This window comes from Miniopterus natalensis, chromosome 10 (assembly GCF_054644295.1).
Source record: "Miniopterus natalensis isolate mMinNat1 chromosome 10, mMinNat1.hap1, whole genome shotgun sequence".
NCBI lineage: Eukaryota > Metazoa > Chordata > Mammalia > Chiroptera > Miniopteridae > Miniopterus > Miniopterus natalensis.
In genome coordinates this window covers 74,747,856-74,761,170 of record NC_142090.1, presented here as the reverse complement: position 1 = coordinate 74,761,170, position 13,315 = coordinate 74,747,856, and the positions used below count along the sequence as shown (strand labels likewise).

Here is a 13,315-nt window from a genome sequence, read left to right as displayed (position 1 = left end):
ACCTAGAAAGTTCTGTTGGGCAAGGTTGCTCTAACGCCCACACACTGCAGAAGACGGGAAGACGGGCTGGCCACCTGGGGAAGCCTTTCGAAAGGGAAGGAAAATGATCTCCAGCCCGCAGTCGCTTCCACATTTGGCGCAGCCGTTGAAATAAGTAAATATCCCCGGGAACGAGCGTGGCACCCAGTGTTTTGAAGGCCCCGTTTCTCCCCGACGGAGCCTTGCGATGCAGCGGCACAGCGCTCCTCCCCGGGGCCCTGTCCCTCGGCGGCCTACCCGCCCTTTCCATTCGGTGCTCTTCATTGCTAACGTGGCGAAGTTTTTGGAGAGCGGAAAAAGAACATACTCTGGGTAAAAGTGATTTTTTTCATATTCTAAAAAAGAGAAAAGAATTATTGCAAAATACAGTATGTGGAATAAATTCCAAGATACTAGCATTTTATGAAAAGGTGAGACATGGTTATCATCCCACCATCTGTTGCATCTGAGCAAGGACCAGGTTGAGCCCTCGGGTGTCTGTCCCCCACCTTCTATCAGGGGCCAGGCACTGTAGCTGGCTCTGGGGCTTACAAATGTCCCAGACAGATGCCAAGCTCACCATCAACGCAGGAAATGGGAAGTAAAACAACAGGATGCCCTAGAAGGGCCTTCAGCAGGAGAGGGGTGTGAGCCTGGCTGAAATCTGAATGCCGTGTGTACACTCACTGGATGTGCTTCAAGATATACACGATTCCTTGCTTGGCTGGTGTGGCTCAGCGGTGGAGCATCGACCTAGGATCCAGGAGATCACGGTTCGATTCCCGGTCAGGGCACATGCCCGGGTTGCGGGCTCGATCCCCACCGATGGGGGGACGTGCAGGAGGCAGCCGATCAATGACTCCCTCATCATTGATGTTTCTCTCTCTCTCTCTCCCTCTCCCTTCCTCTCTCTGAATAAAGATATGTATTTTTTGAAAAAGGTATACATGATTCTGACTTCATCGTTTTCAAAGGCCATACTTAAATAAAACAAATATTAGGAAACTGAAAAATACTGGTATGTTTTACTGTAAAAAAAAATAGCACAGGATACGGAATATTGGTTTGCTGAATTTTTAGTGTTACCATCACCAGTAACAGCAGAATTTCAAAAGATTTCTTCTGACATCCAGAATGTTACGCACTTGTTTCAAATATGTTTTACCCTTTTTAAGGAACTCTGATGTCTGGCATGGCTTGTGTTTACCTCGATTTGCAGCTCAGTAGTCCAGATATTTATTCAATCTTCTATTTAGTCATCCGTTCTTTATGCCTTTGTTCATCCACACACGTTTTCCGTTTCAACGAAACCACACTGGGCATCTGCGATGGCCACGGACTGCCATGCTGCAGAAAATCAAATATGCATCAGAAACCTCCCCAGCCAGCAGGCTAGGTAAGACATTCATTCATTTGTTCATTCATTCGTTTTCCCAGTGCCAGGCATTACGATAAACCTTCTTTCAAGGTTTTGCAGTCACAAAGGAGAGAGAAACAAGCGCAGTCACTATAACAAAGGCAGTGACCATCTGCAAGAGAAGTGCAGGGACAGAAAGTAATTAGGGGTTTGGAATCATGGGAGCCCACTTCCTGCTGGGAGAGGAGGTTGGCTTCCTGGAAGAAGTGGCATTTGAGCTAGATCTTAGAGTGGAAAGCCACTGGAGGTGTGCAGACTCAGGGAGACAGAGGAAAGGAGGGACAGGGTATTCCAATTTAGCTGGACATCAAGCTGAGTTAAGGGAAGTAGGGGGAGAAAAGGCCGGACAGGCAGGTCACAGGGGTGACAGAGGACTTGAATGTCGACTGTGCCAGAAACTTCCCACCCGAAGACCATCCCAGTCAGCAGTGGAAAGCAGATTCCAGCACCCGCCCCTATTGACGAGGGACAGCCACTTTATCCGCACTCGTAAATACTTAAGAGCCTCTGTCCTTTAGGCCCACTGGGTGACTGGTACCCCACGCTGTGGGAAGTCATTATGCATCGGTTACAATGCCGGGGGCCAGCGACACCAGGATCACATTCCAACTTCGTTCCTCTCCTTTCAAATGTTTACCTTATAGTTCAATGCATCTTCAGAGTGACAGATCTTTTGCAAAAGCCACACGATTACCCCAGGAGAGTCAAGAAAAGGATTCATCCTCAAGGAGCAGAGATTCGTAGCTTGGGCGGTGGGAAGAACCCTGGGCTTGACGCCAGAAGACACCCCCGGCCTGGCTCTGCCATTCAGCGGCAGGGGGCGTTGGGCAGAGCACACTCAAGCTCTGACCCTCAATTTCTTACCTTCCTGTAAAAGGGAGGGAGATAAATGAGGTCTGCCCTCACTCAGCTACAAAATACTGGGAACACAGAAGCTATTATTACATTTAGATAAGAGTTTGAGAGAGTTATACTGGTTCATCATCTGACAAAACCAAACCCAGAATAACTTTTTCTTTGTGAATAATGCCCTCTCCCTCTTCAAAGCACTAATTTTTTTCTAACTTAAAGCTACTATTTCTTTTAAAATATTTTATATCTACATTGAGATTATTTCCTCTGCTCTTCTTTCATTTTTTTTCTTAGCTCTTGCTTGTTTGTTACTTAATTTACAGAAAGCAAAAGATTCATTTTGTGATTTAAATTTTGAAACTGATCATGAATCCCTTGAATTCCTTCTGTGCACTTAAAATCATATTGCTGGCCCGGGAAGATACTCAGGGAGACAGAGAAAAAGGGGGACAAAGACATTACAATCGCATTAGTTACTTAAGATAATTTATGTTGTTACATTATGTGTATAGTTAGAAAATCTAAATAAAACAATAACTGAAGGTGGGCTGTAGCTGAGACCACGTGCTTCGGGGCATAGAAAAATAGAGAACTCCCCCAAGGCAGGAGCAGGCAGGGCAAGTTTTATCCAGTGGGTGGGTCTGGGGTGAGCTCTGACGGTGGGCAGGATTTGAATGGAAGACAGGAGAGGGTGGGCACCCCAGGCCCTAAGAAGGCAAAGCGAGGGTTACAAGCAGTAGATGACCATGGATGGGCCAAGAGAAAAGTGGCAGGTCAGGTGGATAGAAACTGTGGCACAATCAAATCCGTGACAATTCCTTAGTCTTCCTTGGCATTCACATCCTTGCACTTTTGACGATTACAGGTCAGTAATTCTTCCAAATGGGTTTGTCTGATGTTTTTTCATAATTGTAGTGAGGTTATGCACTTTTAGTAAGAATACCACAAAAATAATGTGTCTTCTGTGCGTCGTGGGGGTGGGGAGTGGGAGGCACTGTCTTATTACTGGTGATGTTACCCCTGATCAGTTGGTTAAGGGGCAGCTGCTGGGTTTCACCACCATACAGTGACTACTTTTCCTTTGTAAGTAATAAGCATCTTGAGACAGATGCTTTGAGACTATACAAATATCCTGTCTCTCCTCAAATCGCCCGCTGATTTCAGCACCGACCAGTGGATCTTGCATGCAACGATGCTTACCGCAGCATTTGCAGAATCCTAGCTCGCACCCCCGAAACTAGAGGGAAGCAGCTAATGAACCATCCCCCTCGCTTCCCAGCCCAAACCTGACCAGTAATGAGATCTGAACCAAGTGTGCAAAGGGGTAGAAAGGCCCAGCTCCTGAAAGGAAGGAGCCTCGGCCACAATTTCGAGGCTGCTTTGCAGAGTCGACTGAACAGCAGTTGACAGACCTTGCTCAGAAGGCAAAGAGGACAACCAGGGAGCACAACCAACTTCCATGCTAATCAGGGTGAATAAAGCCATGACCCAGAACAGAAAACCACAGGGCCCTGTTTAACACAACCAGGGAACTCCACTCATTCAGCCAGACACCGTGTTTTCCATTTGTAATTAGAGTCACAAAGAAACAGCCTCCTCGTGCCCTACGCCACAAGCAGAACCCCAGACAACATCCTCATTTTCAATAACTCTTCCCCTTTATCTCACTCTGCCTGATGCCTAATAAGCTGATTGCTATTTACTTTGGACCAACAGCTAATCTGTTAATGATTGATTTTAAATTTTTACAGTCATTTGTCTCTAGCAGGACCTGAGACTGCAAAAGGCAGGCCTTTCCTACATGATGAATTGGCTTTTTCTTCTTAAAAAAAAAAGGAAGAAAGAAAGAAAAAGAAAAAAAAGAAAGGAAAAAGAAAAATGTTGAAGTCAAAAGTCTTTGTGGTTGCATTCTGCTGACGAAGAGTTGACACTGACATTCCACGAGAAATTTCAATGCAATAAAAGAAACGGCAACTCTCCCTCTAAGACCCATCTGCCTTTGAAATTGCCAGCAAATAATACGAGTGGACATTTTGCTAATGGTGACATGGGGTAAAGACCCTCTTTCGTATGAAGCAAATTGTAATTGTACTATAAGTTTACAGAGCCTAAAATTCTTAATTAACAAAATTGATGCTCATGGCCCAACCGTAATGGGATCTCTAAACAAATGCTGTCACTGTCCTTTCAAACGATCTAAATTGCACACCATATATGTGCATTTTTGTCGGATATATGCAGAAAAGTGAATTTTGCCTCCCATTTAAAAAAAGGCTCTTGAATCGGCAATGGTTGTTTTAACTGCTATCACACAGCAGCTCTGCAGTTTCCTCCCCGCTTCTAAAAGCGGCGCTGCGGAGAGCTACTGTGTCCCCAGGAGCAGGGGAGCCCCGCGCCTGGAGCGCTGCGCACATCTCAGCCCGCAGCCTCGGCAAAGCTAAGCTTGCCTCGGACACGCCATCTCTAATTTTGTAAATAAGAACGACTCCCGTGGCTAGCATTCCCATCAAATATTTATTAAAACGCACCCAAAGCCCTCCCGCCTCAAAGTGGAATTGGGCTCATCCAAGTGTCTCCGACGAATGAGTGTGATTTTAAATGTGACCTGCTAGGCTGATTGGGGGGAATCACTTGGTTAGTTCTATAAATGTCTAACCACTATGCTGTGCACCTGAAACTCACACAGTATTGAATGTCGACTACAATGGAAAAAAATGTACCTTTAAATTTAAAAACAAAGCAAAACAAACAGAAACATGAACCAACACTTCCACAAAGCGCAAAGGAAGCGTGTGGGTCCAGAGCGGTGTTTCGGTGGCTGTAAGCAGTGGCGGGTCTTCCTGGAGAGCCAGTGGCATAAATTCACAGAGCTGACATTTGGCAGAGCCTCTAAAAGGAAAGGCTAAACCATTGGAAGGATAAAAGCCCTAATCTTATTAATATTTTAGATCCTGCAAGACATGGAGGCTCCATCTGCCATCAGCAAGGCCTGAGGAAGAGTCGAGGTGGCGGGGGACAGAAACCACGGCCTCTGAAATGGTCTACTGACCTTCCTGGGAGGCAGGTATCATGTGACACGATTGCCTATCTCAGCAGACCTGCTGGAAACGGGAGAAAGTGTTAAATATAACCAGGTAGACAGTGATGAATTGACACACTGAGCAATCGAACGCTTCAGTAATCAGCCTAAGGATCTGATATCAACATTTTTCAGTTTTGTCCAAATTCATTGAAAGGTGTGCTTTAGCAAGTTCACTTCTCATTGGCAAGACCTTTCATCTTCCCTCGGCTTTTCTGATTGGATTCCGTGTCGTCACTGCTTTGGGTGGCTCTCCCACGAGAAGCAGACAGACTGTTCACTTGTGGGAGAAGAGGGACCCGGAGGAGCACAGATATAAATGGGTTCTACTCCCACATTAATTTAAAAACTATTAAATATCTATCAAAATGGTTATTTAGAAAGAATTATTAAAGCCATGGTGTATGAAAATGCATCAGGTACTGTGTTCTAACAGCACAGTAAACCTGCAACATTGAAATATCGCCCTCTACTTTGCAGGAGGGAGCTTCTATAACTATAATTCTAATTATAGACCTCTAATTAATGTCTACATGGCTTCAGATTACCTCATTAAATCTTTGCAATACTTATATTATCCCCAGACAATCTCTATCCATTAGAATAAAGAAATCCTTTAAAATAACTTTTTAAAATGCTACTGATGTGCTTTTCTTTTTATGAGACACATAAGTCATACAACTCACTTTAAGGTTTCATTCATCTTCATAGAAGTGTTCCAAAAACTCTTTAATTCAGAAACACTTTTTGTCCCTGGTTCAGCTGTAACAAGGCTGTCAGCTGAAGTCACTCCCTTCTTTGACACTTAAATAAAAACTGACTCAAACGTCCATCCTACATCCTGTGGGAACTCATGTGTTCTCCCCTAGATTTCTGAGAATTCCTTAGAGCATGTATTTTCATAGTCACTTCTCTCTCCAACACTTCTTTGGACTAGATTTTTTCTTTTTTTTTTTTTTTACAGTTTTTTAAAAATATATTTTTATTGATTTCAAAGAGAGAGGAAGGGAGAGGGAGATAGAAACATCAATGATGAGAGTCATCCATCAGCTGCCTCCTGCACGCCCCCTGCTGGGGATGGAGCCCGAAACTCCGGCATGTGCCCCGACCGGGAATCGAACAGTAACCTCCTGGTCATGGGTCGACGCTCAACCACTGAGCCATCCAGGCTGGGCTGGACTAGATTCTTGTTCTCACTGTCTCTCATCTCTTATAGCTGCCCTGTGCCAACCTAGATTTTGAAGCTAAGCACTTTTACTTGATTTCTGCCAAAACACCTCTCAAAAAAAGTATCCATGTTGAGCAGACTCTATTTCCTTAAAAGTCTCTCATGAAGTGTATCACAACACCACCTTGCTTTCTCCTTGACTTCATGCCCCCCTTCCTCTTTCTCCTCTGCTCTTCCCATCCCCAAATTCCTATAAATTTCTTCCACAGAGCAATTGTCTGTCTCCTAGTCCAGCTCCAGGCTATCTCCTGAGGGCCTTATCTTCATAGCCAAATGCTTCCATTAGGGTGGTAGACAGTCTCCTCCCTGAGAGGAATTCCTGGCTAGCTCTTAAAATAACAGATTTTTCCTCTGGGCTGCTCATATATTACAAGAAAGATCTAATTCCTGCAAACATTCAGGAAAAGAAACACAAAGAACAACTCCGTTTGTGATAAGCACCCTAGGAAAACATGGAAAGTCTACAACAGATAGGAATATAGAATCAGAATTTGGGGGCACTATACTTGAGGGCAGGACTTGAGGGGACTCTGCTTTCAAATTCACCCTGAGAATGATCAGTTAAATGATTGAGTCACAGATAGCTACAGAGCCATGTTGAGCTGGAAATAAGCTTTCATCCAAGTATCTTCCTAAGACTCTAAGCTCCCGGCTTTCCCCAGGAAGCCCAGTGTGGGAGCACCATAAATGGGCTGTGTGGGGGACTGATTTCCTCTTGCGGACTAAGCCAGCACCTAAAATGAGACAACGCTCTGATGCTTGGATGGGTAGAAAGAATTCCAGGAACTGACAAGAAGTTAATTGCTTTCCCTTCCCTCCCAGCTTGACTACAGGAGATAAAGCATCTCGCCAATACCCATACGCTTCAGGCCACTCAGAACTATATGGACAACAACTCAGCGTCTGACTCACGTGCCCGCATTAGATCAACAACCTTAGGAGAGTGTGAAAGTCCCAGATCCGTGAACACAAATAGAGGATGACTCGATCCATTGGCAAATTCAGACACATCCTAACATCTCTATTGGGATCATTGATGCAGAAGAATTTTACTTTAAAAATGCTTAAATGGGTTGCTATTCCAGGAATTTTTTTCTGGCTCTCGTAGCAAAGCAATGATGATTTCTAAACAGATAACGAAAGTTAACTAGGTTCAAGCCTAAACAAGAATTTGCATCTTAGTTCACTGCTGGAAGTGTATGTGCCATGTCTACTATGTTTAACTCAATGGGAGGCAGAAGTGAGACTATCCATCAGTATAAAATGGAATAAAATCATTGCAAACTACTTGAGAGGGAATCAAGTAGTTAACTCTATTAAAATTGGCTGCACCCTGGTCGGGTGGCTCAGTTGGTTGGGAACACCAAAAGGTTTCCAGTTCAGTCCCCAGCCAGGGAGTGGATAGATGTGACATTGATCAGTTGCCTCCCAATGTCACATCGATGTTTCTCTCTCTGTTTCCCTTCCTCTCTCTCTAAAAATAATCAATAAAAACACATATGAGGGTAAGAATTTAAAAAAAATCAGTTGTAACCCATGTCCTTTAAATTATAATATATATGATTTGATAAATTCATATTTAATTCATATATTTTACATATGATAATAGCAAACATTTTTATAATACTTACTGTAAGCCAGGCACTATTGTAAGAACTTTATATATACTAACTCATGTATTCATCACAACTACTATTATTCCCATTTTACATCTTGGGAAACTGAGACATAGAGAGATAGTATAACTCACCTGAGGTCACACATAACAAATAGCCAAACTGGGATTTGAATGCAGGTCTGGCTGACCAGGCTTGTACACTTGGCCTCTGGACTACAGAACTTCCACTAAATGTCACCCCGCAGCTGACCCTCAGCAACTTCACAGTAGGAGCACCAAAAACAAGATCCACTAAGTACTTGAGGTTTGAGGACACAGGCACATCTCACAAATCCAGCCTAGCTGCAGGGAGGGCAATGGCTGAATTAAGGGAATTTGCATTACAAAGTATTTTAGAGAGCACTGGTTTGGTTCATTCCAAATGCATACAGAGCCTTCAACCACAAGCTATTCAGTGTGTCAAGTATAGGTTGGGGGGGGCGGGCTGCTTAAACAAACTATGCTATTCAATATGGCACAATATTAAAAAATAATTTAACACATTCCTTATACTCTTACTTGAACTATTCATTCTTTTGCAAGTCATTTCTCCACTGAAAATACGAGGGGAAATAGTAGCCTGGCCAGGTGAGCCAGTGCACGCTTTGCATAATCAGGATGCATGGAGACTACACGGCACAGCGATGGGTCTGAATCTCTAGCCTAGCCCACGAGACGCTGCAGGCCTGCAAATGCATCTTACCCGAGCCGCCTTGCATGCAGGCACCCCTCTGATGCGGGCAGTTGGCGATCCCAGCCATGTCTGAACTTGAATAGACAGGTGGGTAGGACGCGTTCCTCCAACCCCCACAACTCCATTCTCTCTTCAGTTATTATCCACAGCCCTTCACTCGCACGTGGCATAAACACTTACTTGTTCATGCGCCTGTTTAATTAATTTCTGCCTAATCTTTTTTCTCCTAAGACTCCAAAGAGTAAGTATACCCAGCAGCGCTGACTGCCCTCTGTTCTCCCTTTTCGGCAAAGGCGAGGATCTGTTCGGGGATCTACCCTCCCGCACATAACTCGGGATTAACCCTAACTGAGCCAAGCCGGTAACTGGTTTGGCTGTGTGCAAGTGAGCGGATGTCAGCTGAAGGGTTTCCAGAAAAGTCAGCTGGAGGGCTTCTGGGTTTCTGTATAAAAACATACAAGAGGAAGAGAGACGCTCTCTCACCATTTCTGCTGGATGTTACTATGTTGAGATGTGATGTCTGGAGCTGCAGCAGCCATTTAGGACTATGAGACCAGCTGGCCTGAAAATGACAGAGCAGAAGGATGAGAAGAACCTGGGCCAGGCATGATGTCACAGAGCCACCAAATTAACCACAGAACCTCTCTGCTTTCACCTTTCTACTGGTATGAAAGACTCACAACCCTGCAAAATACATCTTTTTCTATCTGTCTTATTCCGAGCGCTCACTGGCTCAGCAAGTGGAGTCAGGGCTTTCTGCTGCTCTGAGCTGAAACCTGATTGTATAATTCACTTTAATGAATTTGTTCAACATGTATTAATTAAGCACCTACTATCCCCGGGCATTGTTCTAGAACTTGGGGAGAGAGCAATAAATAAAACAGACAAGTCCCTGCCTTTTGGATATATGTTCTAGTAGGGACCTCACTTTGGGCAATGCCTTATACACATAGCACAGCACAAAATGGGAAGAGAGAAGGCATCCAGCACTGGAAGGATGGGAGGAAAGCTGCCTTTATTTGCATCAGAGCCCTTTTCAAACGCTGTTTGTCAGTCATCAGAGCAGCATGGTGATATTGGTATTATGGCCCCATTTTACAGGTGAGAATACAGGGGCTCAGATCATAAACGGCAGAGCCAGGATAAGAATCCAGGTCTTCACCAACTCTGACACTCTTTCGGCTCTCCTGATACATCAGGTTTGCAGGGTGGTGAGAGGGTCAACCGTAGTAGCAAAGCTAGACCCCCCCAGATCCTGGGGTGCCGGCATGGGGACAGGTCATTGATACAGGTCTCCTACCTGGTCTTGGACCGACAAAGGGCCATTGTGGGCCCTGTGATGACTGTAAACAGGACAAGGCAGTAAAATTCAGGACAATCTCAAACAGATGGACAGCTGGCCACTGTGAGATAAACTCAGAGCTCTCGATGAGTCGGTGACAGCGCAGGAAGGAGCGGAGATGAGGGCTCTGAAGGGTCTGTGATTTCCTGGCCTGTCAGCACTGATCCAGGCTGCCCCGCAGGGATGTGGCCCCACCCTCTGTAGAAAATAAACAGGAACAGCTCCTGGGTCACAGATAGGTTGACAAAAGGGAGGGGAGAGGAGGACAGCTGGGGATTTTGCAATAATAATGCATAAAGAAATCCTTCCAGAAACTTCTGCCTGGGAGCCACTTAGGGACACAATGAAGGTGGTTCCCATTTCTTGAGCAATTGGTACATGCCAGGCAGTGTGCTAAGTCCTTCCTCTGTAGGATCATATTATGAAGTTAATTCTCTTGCTATTCTTGTTTTTACAGATGAGGAAACCAAGGCACCGAGTGCTTTAGTAACTTGTCGAGGGTCTCAGAACAAATAAAGGGCAGAGCTGGGGTTTGAGCCAAGTCTGTCTTTTAATTCCTTCCTCTATGCTCCCCTCTCTGACGGTTTATGGCGCTTGAAGACCCTGGGCGCTCGCACCCTCCACTCTGATGTAGGACAGCGCTTTTCAGTCGATCCAAAGTGAAGGACCCGTTTGCTTGCTCATCTGTGTTTCGTCCAGTCTGCCATGGATGGACACAGAGGCCTAATCCACTCCTCGCCCAGCCCACTCAGCATCCCCTGAGACCACCCTCTGGCCCTTCTCAGACGGTGCAGCAGTGTCAGATCACTGTGGAGTTTTAGCTCTAAACATTTCCTCTCAGTTTCTATGTGTGTCTCATTGCAGATTAGCAGTGAACAGTTCAGACAGGCACCGGGCCACAGAGCACACTTTACCCAGCACTGATCTAGGACACTTACTCTGCAGGCCCCTGGACCTGAGAAGGCCAGAGGGCCATTTGACAGTAGTGACTATTTGTCCACACAGGTACATCTCAAAGAAGGAGAGCCTAACATTTAAAAATTCAAATGAAAAAAAAAGTGGAAGCAAAGACATTGATGAAAAGGTAGTTCACAGGCCTAAAAGCATAGTATAAATCACCCAAAAGCATATTATAACCACTTTCATATTATAAACCACTAAGATACAATTATCTAACAGTGAAAGAACAGAGAAGTAATTCTGGTAAAGACAGTCATTGGAATAGTACACAGCCATTGGAGGGATAGACATGATATTAAATAGAAAACAAGACTGACATAAAATTACATAAATAGTATGATCCCATCTTAAACACATCAAAATCTGCTATCACGAAAGGACTTTATAGCTCAGCTGGTGTGGCTCAGCGGTTGAGCACCTATGTATGATCCAGGAGGTCGCAGTGCGATTCCCAGTCAGGGAGGGCACATGCCCGGGTTGCGGGCTTGATCCCCAGTAGGGTGCGTACAGGAGGCAACCAATCAATGACTCATTGATGTTTCTCTCTCTCCCTCTCCCTTCCCTCTCTCTAAAATCAATAAAAACATATTTTAAAAAAAGAAATCACTTTATCAACAATTTTGTCCTTAATTGTAATTTGGTAGATTATTTTAGCTATTGGCTAGCATCAATTTTTTCCTTAGCATACTTGTTAACATCTAGCTGTTATAAATTCATTCTCACTAAGGTGTAAACGACTGATAATGCCTAATATTTCCCAGGGAGCACTTGCCCTTTAATGGGAGACATCATTAGCTAAAAGAAATTGTCTGATTTCAATAGAAATAATACTTTGAAGCCAGGGAACAGATAAAACTGACTGGAATCCCTGGTATTATATGCCACATGCTCACAAGCTTGGTCCAAGCTCTTCTCCTTCCAAATGAAAAAACAAGAGTCCTTACCTACACCAGCAAACCACAAGGCCAAAAATATAAATGGCTGCCTTGTTCATCCACTGAGAAGGTATATATGTGAAGGCTTTTGAATTATTTAGGATTTAAAACGCACCTACCTCTCAAAAGAATTTAAAAACACCGAAGAAAATTTAAACAATTCAATTTTTAAAAAACAGAATAAAAACAGCTTACAATATCCAAATAATAGCTATAAAGATACTACTATAGCGGAGCAATGAATTTAATTTACATTTTCCTCCCAGGACACAGCATTATTTTTTACTCAACAAAAATTTGCTGATGGACTGTATCTCCCACTAGCACTTCTCACATTAGGTGTTCAAAATGAACAAACTTAATGAGAGTGCAGCAACTTCAAGGTTTAATTATTTCTTCCTAAGGAATCCTGTGGAAATCAATACATAAGTTGCGAAGGATTTGGGAAATTCCAAAGCAACCGCACAATCCGATAATGGTTTTATTTTTCCACTAGGCCGTTCAAAGCATCTCAGGCCTGAAGCACATTACGTGTGATTGCTTTATAATGCAGCGAGAGCTCAACAGACGCCCCTTCCCCTCACCTCACCATCAGATGACCCACACAGGTCGAATTTGGTGTCAAGCAAATTAAAAGTGTTATTTTATTATCCAAAGTAATTGTTTAAGTATTAAAAGACCATTATGCTGAATGGGCTATGTTGGTGATGATGCCATTAAGCGTTCGGGGCTAACTACTGGTTGAGCTGAATGCCCAGGCCTATGAGAGCCTTCTCGGAGCTCTCCTGTATGTGGCAAATCATTCTTAACCGGGTACTCCAAATGGTCTGTGTACCTCAGATACATTTTTCTAAGCCATTAACTCACGGAAGGCCCTCCTCAATTCTCCAAGCGACCATTAGTGAACAGTGTAGGAAGAAAGACCCCGGCCTCCCACTGTGATGTGGCTGAGGCTCAGAGCCACTCGTCGGATGCCATCTCTATTCACGTCAAATATACTAGGATGCGAAGGGGGGCCAGAGAAGAGAAGGCTATTAAAACAGTGCTTTCATTAGAGCATTTTTAAAAAATCTTCTAAATACAAATACATTTTTGGAAGCCTCAAGGAATCTCAACTTTGTAAAAAATTTCGA

At 44.1% G+C, this 13,315-nt stretch overlaps 1 long non-coding RNA gene across 1 annotated transcript; it reads right to left on the bottom strand.

Annotated features, from left to right (window-relative positions):
* Positions 1-1,162: 1,162 nt before the first annotated feature.
* On the bottom strand, positions 1,163-10,330 carry LOC107540294 (uncharacterized). Its single transcript, XR_001603483.2, has 3 exons — positions 10,246-10,330; positions 9,429-9,507; positions 1,163-1,365 (listed from the first exon to the last, which is right to left on the bottom strand). It is a non-coding gene; the product is annotated as an uncharacterized LOC107540294 (long non-coding RNA).
* Positions 10,331-13,315: the final 2,985 nt, after the last annotated feature.